Source organism: Schistocerca americana, chromosome 3 (assembly GCF_021461395.2).
Source record: "Schistocerca americana isolate TAMUIC-IGC-003095 chromosome 3, iqSchAmer2.1, whole genome shotgun sequence".
NCBI classification, from domain to species: domain Eukaryota; kingdom Metazoa; phylum Arthropoda; class Insecta; order Orthoptera; family Acrididae; genus Schistocerca; species Schistocerca americana.
The window spans coordinates 170,060,041-170,066,105 of record NC_060121.1 but is presented as its reverse complement, the minus strand read 5'-3'; positions in this window follow the sequence as shown (position 1 = coordinate 170,066,105).

Sequence of the window (6,065 nt, the reverse complement as noted above, 5' to 3'; positions counted from 1 at the left end):
TGATGTATGGATCACAATGCGCCACATTTTAGTAGACTGTGTTTTATATTAAAACAAGAAGTCAAAAGCTAATTTGCTGACAGATTTGCCCTCTATTTTACCTGGCAACCAAACGAATTTCGGTCAACGCGATCAGCAAATAACGGATTCATGTAGTAATGCGATGTGGTCGTAGTACGCGCTGTTTCTATTTCGAAGTAAAAGATTATAAACGCTACTAAAATGCGGAAGCTTTATCCGACAGTAGGGTCTTACAAGGTCCAAAAATTCCAAAAATACCCATCAGACATTTGAAGTGGTCGTGATATTAACATACATCGTGGGAAGAGGCCAGCAAAAACGCATATACGCGTCTATGCACACGAGTGCGAAGGGGTTCCCGTCTTTTGACCCAGGGAACGGACCGGCATAATCAATGAACATCTTGTGCTTCGGAGCCTGAATAACGATGGAGGACTGTAAGACACGCTGGGTGGTCAACGCCGGATTACTAAGGCCGTCAGGCCTGCCTGACCATCTCAAATAAAATTCTCGCGGATCTTTATCCTGGTCTTAAAATTACCTAATGTCGTATTACGAGTGTTTCATGATGATACTTAAACAAACACGGTACCAGTTCCGATGGTAAATCGTTTTTATCTCTGTTGTGTCCCCGTGCCAGACAACACATGATATTCCCCCCTCATAAATAAGGCCAGACTATCTCCTCGTTTCTCAAATGCCCGTTAATGGGACCCAACTCCGGATCTACGATTGCTGGGAAAATTTCTTAAAACGCAGTGGAGCCCCCCGTGAAAATCGGGCACGCCACTTCATCTTGTTCGTTGCCAGTCACTTGCACCTGTTCATGTGTATTCCTCACTGTCTGTGCTAAACATACGGCTCAGATTATCCGTGACATTCTGTCCTGCAAATATGTTTAATCTTGAAGTAAAATGTGAATATAGTCAACGCCCACCTATCTACACGTCCTGCCTGCCTTGACCACAATGGCACCTACTAAGGGCTTGCTTATCAGTGTCTAGCTAGAAGATCTGCTGCTCTAAATAACTTTTAAACCCCTCTGAGGCAAGTAAAATGGCCAAGCCTTCAAGTTCATACACCGAGTATTTGGCTTCCAATGGATGAGCACCCTGTTAAACATAAGCCACAGGTCTTCTCATATTAGAATATGCCTGAAACAAAACCACAGTGAGCGCAGATGATAACCTCAGCCACCACACATTTCTAAGATTACTTTGGACAATAAATTGTTTTTCAAAATTTGACATTGCTTTCCAGAGCCGTTTACTAGATCTAAGGCACCCAAATATGCTAAGGGTGTGCTTTACTTAGACATGCTTACATCACCTGGCAAACGGTACAATAACATAATCTGGTGGTTCCCTGAATCTTTCTGTACAAGTGGCCGAAATGACTGCAACACACGTATTAAAAATCAGGAGTAATCTACTACGAAAATGCTTAACAACCAGACAGCAACGAATACTGACCCCTGCACAGGCCATGCACCTACGTACACGCCAGTAACAGTTTACTCTTTCCTTTAAGCACATGACTGGTCGAATAAGGGAGAGAGTTAACAGCTTGCACCACAGATGAGAAACCACTGTATTACAGCCCAATCACACAGCTCAAGACACTGCCCCACTCGTGCTTTCCTGGAACCGTCAGGAACAGTTCCATAACATGGATCATTTGCGGTGTAATATTTACATTCAGTGTTGCCAACAGTTAAATGAGATACCCCCACCCCCACCCTCCCACCCCAGTTTCAACTGCAAACCCACCAGAAAACCACTAACAAAAATGGCCCTACTCTCATAATGACTAAAATTCCACTAAAATTTTTTAAATTATTATGAAAGGAAAGAATGTGTATATTAGTAATTAGTTTCCTTTATTATTAACTAACAAAAGATTCACAATCATTAAATGAACATACAATACGTAAATCAGCAAGTCAAGATCACTAACATACAAAAAGTTCTATAACGACAGCTAATTGTTTAAATGAATTCGTCTTCTTCATATGAATCATTTTTGTCTGCATGATCATCGTCGTTGGTTTCAGATTGATGCGATTCTTTGATAATGATTTGCTTTACAATGTTTATTGGAATTTCATATCCGTTGTAGCATTTTCCTTCCAACCTCAAACCACAGCGTATTCTTAATATAGCAGATAAAAGATTTAACTTCATTCTATTCCTCTGATTGTTTCTTGTTACCTTCATACTGTTAAATAGTCTCTCAATATTGGCATTGGAATGAGGCAGTACTAGGAGAGTAATCGCAAAAGTCGCTAATGCCTCAAACGAGGATTCCCCTAGAGCATTTTTGAAATGCAATACTTCATTCCAAAATTTCTTTTTATCTTTGGTCTCGTTCCAGTTCATCAAATGAATTTGTCGCCACTGATGATCTACTCTTGCTATAAATTCTACAGTTTTATTAAACTGAGCCGTTATATCAGTTAGATTTTCTTTGTTGTGATTAATTGCTTGTTCAACGCTTATTCTGGATATGTTTTTCATCAATGTCAAATTTTCTGGTAACCTGTTTTTTATTTCCTCAATCAGACTTACTACAAATGTTATGCACCGATTACGCGACATTTCTTCGTCTTCCCGTGGTAATCCTTTTTCTCTCATTTCAAGCAACTGCTTTTCAAAGCGAAATACCAGATAACATCTACGATCGAAGAAATCACTAATTTTTGGAGTAAAAATATTAACTTTATTTGCTGGGAACGTGACTTTGCTGAAAAGCATATTTATAAGGTTGGTCAACTCATCAAAGAGTTTGGTGTGATCTGTATCTTTTAACTCGAACATTTTATTGACTTTATTTCAGTTATTATTGGATATAAAAATGAAATACATGAGTAATTAATCTCGCTCACATAACTAGTGTACAATAACTCTGCCATGTGCCACCTTTCACGCACTTTAGCTACGGAAAAACGTGTTTTTAGCGCTGACCATTAGGTGTATATTTTTGATACAGGGGATTCTATTGACAACCACCTTGTTTGGCACGCTTGAACTATTTGTAACGTTTTCTGTACATGGTTGATGGTTTTGTATAGCTTCTTAGAAAGAGATTATCAGGAAGAGGAGCGACTAAACCAATCATATGTCTCTTTAATTAAAAACTCCAAATTCCTCTGCAAAAATTCTTTTGCAGCAGCTGAAAGAGCCAGTCGCAAGGAATGGTACAAGCAACATCAGGTGTGGTAGTTTCTTTCAGTTTCGTAAATTATTATCTACTCCAACCATGACACAGGCATTATCTGAAGCAAAGCTCATTAAATTTTCAAGTTGCAGATCGAATCGTTGAAGTGTCTTCTTTATAGCACAGATAATAGCTTCAGCAGTACACTCGTAGAGGATGTAGATACTATTTTTTGGTGTAATTTACTGTAATAAACTATAATCAATCCCAAGTATTTATGTGCAGCGATATCAGTAGGCCGGCCGGAGTGGCCGTGCGGTTCTATGCGCTACAGTCTGGAACCGCGTGACCGTTAAGGTCGCAGGTTCGAATCCTGCCTCGGGCATGGATGTGTGTGTTGTCCTTAGGTTAGTTAGGTTTAAGTAGTTCTAAGTTCTAGGGGACTTATGACCTCAGCAGTTGAGTCCCATAGTGCTCAGAGCCATTTTAACCATTTTTTTATATCAGTAGATTCATCAATTAATAAGCTAAATGGTTGTCCTTTGCAATCTTGTTTCAGAACGTCAGTGAAATGTGGTTTCTTATAACTGTGGTGCTCTTAATTCAGTGCAGCTGAGCTTTTTCGATATCTTTTTCATGACTGATTAATTACCTCTCGCAAATGATCGACTACAAGTATACTAGTATGCATGACTGTGGCTAATGCAAGCCATGCTTCTTCCTTTTTTTTATTCCCAATGGGCTCTGACTAAAAAGAAATTTTAGGCTGCATAGTTAGAACCTGCAACAATTTACTTAGTCAAACAGTGGTCAACGATGTAAAACCGATCAATGAATGACTAATCAATTTAAAAAACTTTGCTTACCTTTCCATTTTGTAGCTGCTTCTTTGACATACCATGAGGCATCAAATCTCCATGGTGGCTCCTTAAAACTGTACCACAAAATTTGCACTTCGCTACCTGACTCGTAGTACTTTCAATAACGTGAAGACAATCTTTTAAATGTTGGTCTTGAATGCCAAGAATCCCGAAACTTTTGCGTATATTACGGTTTCGGCATAGTTATACGCGTATGAAGCCGTGAAATAATACCATACACTGAGAATCACAACTGTATAGCGCACACCACGAGCGACGACAGTCGAGTCACCTTTTCTGCGCATCTGACATGACGCAACCTGCATGAGCCAACAAGCGCTCAGTGGTTATTCGAAGCGACAATGAAATAAGTGAAGACTCATTGTTTGAAACCAGTTACTGCACTCCCTGCACCTGCGCAAGCGCCTTCCCTCTTGAAATGAACTACACTCCTGGAAATGGAAAAAAGAACACATTGACACCGGTGTGTCAGACCCACCATACTTGCTCCGGACACTGCGAGAGGGCTGTACAAGCAATGATCACACGCACGGCACAGCGGACACACCAGGAACCGCGGTGTTGGCCGTCGAATGGCGCTAGCTGCGCAGCATTTGTGCACCGCCGCCGTCAGTGTCAGCCAGTTTGCCGTGGCATACGGAGCTCCATCGCAGTCTTTAACACTGGTAGCATGCCGCGACAGCGTGGACGTGAACCGTATGTGCAGTTGACGGGCTTTGAGCGAGGGCGTATAGTGGGCATGCGGGAGGCCGGGTGGACGTACCGCCGAATTGCTCAACACGTGGGGCGTGAGGTCTCCACAGTACATCGATGTTGTCGCCAGTGGTCGGCGGAAGGTGCACGTGCCCGTCGACCTGGGACCGGACCGCAGCGACGCACGGATGCACGCCAAGACCGTAGGATCCTACGCAGTGCCGTAGGGGACCGCACCGCCACTTCCCAGCAAATTAGGGACACTGTTGCTCCTGGGGTATCGGCGAGGACCATTCGCAACCGTCTCCATGAAGCTGGGCTACGGTCCTGCACACCGTTAGGCCGTCTTCCGCTCACGCCCCAACATCGTGCAGCCCGCCTCCAGTGGTGTCGCGACAGGCGTGAATGGAGGGACGAATGGAGACGTGTCGTCTTCAGCGATGAGAGTCGCTTCTGCCTTGGTGCCAATGATGGTCGTATGCGTGTTTGGCGCCGTGCAGGTGAGCGCCACAATCATGACTGCATACGACCGAGGCACTCAGGGCCAACACCCGGCATCATGGTGTGGGGAGCGATCTCCTACACTGGCCGTACACCACTGGTGATCGTCGAGGGGACACTGAATAGTGCACGGTACATCCAAACCGTCATCGAACCCATCGTTCTACCATTCCTAGACCGGCAAGGGAACTTGCTGTTCCAACAGGACAATGCACGTCCGCATGTATCCCGTGCCACCCAACGTGCTCTAGAAGGTGTAAGTCAACTACCCTGGCCAGCAAGATCTCCGGATCTGTCCCCCATTGAGCATGTTTGGGACTGGATGAAGCGTCGTCTCACGCGGTCTGCACGTCCAGCACGAGCGCTGGTCCAACTGAGGCGGCAGGTGGAAATGGCATGGCAAGCCGTTCCACAAGACTACATCCAGCATCTCTACGATCGTCTCCATGGGAGAATAGCAGCCTGCATTGCTGCGAAAGGTGGATATACACTGTACTAGTGCCGACATTGTGCATGCTCTGTTGCCTGTGTCTATGTGCCTGTGGTTCTGTCAGTGTGATCATGTGATGTATCTGACCCCAGGAATGTGTCAATAAAGTTTCCCCTTCCTGGGACAATGAATTCACGGTGTTCTTATTTCAATTTCCAGGAGTGTATAACTACGTGGCACTAAATACTGTTCATTCTACAATGAAAACCTGCATGTAGACAATCGAATGAGATGGTTCATTTGATGTCACATTGTAATGCATCAGTGTTGTCTTCGCAGTAAAAGTTATACAGGGTGAGTCACCTAACGTTACCGCTGGATAT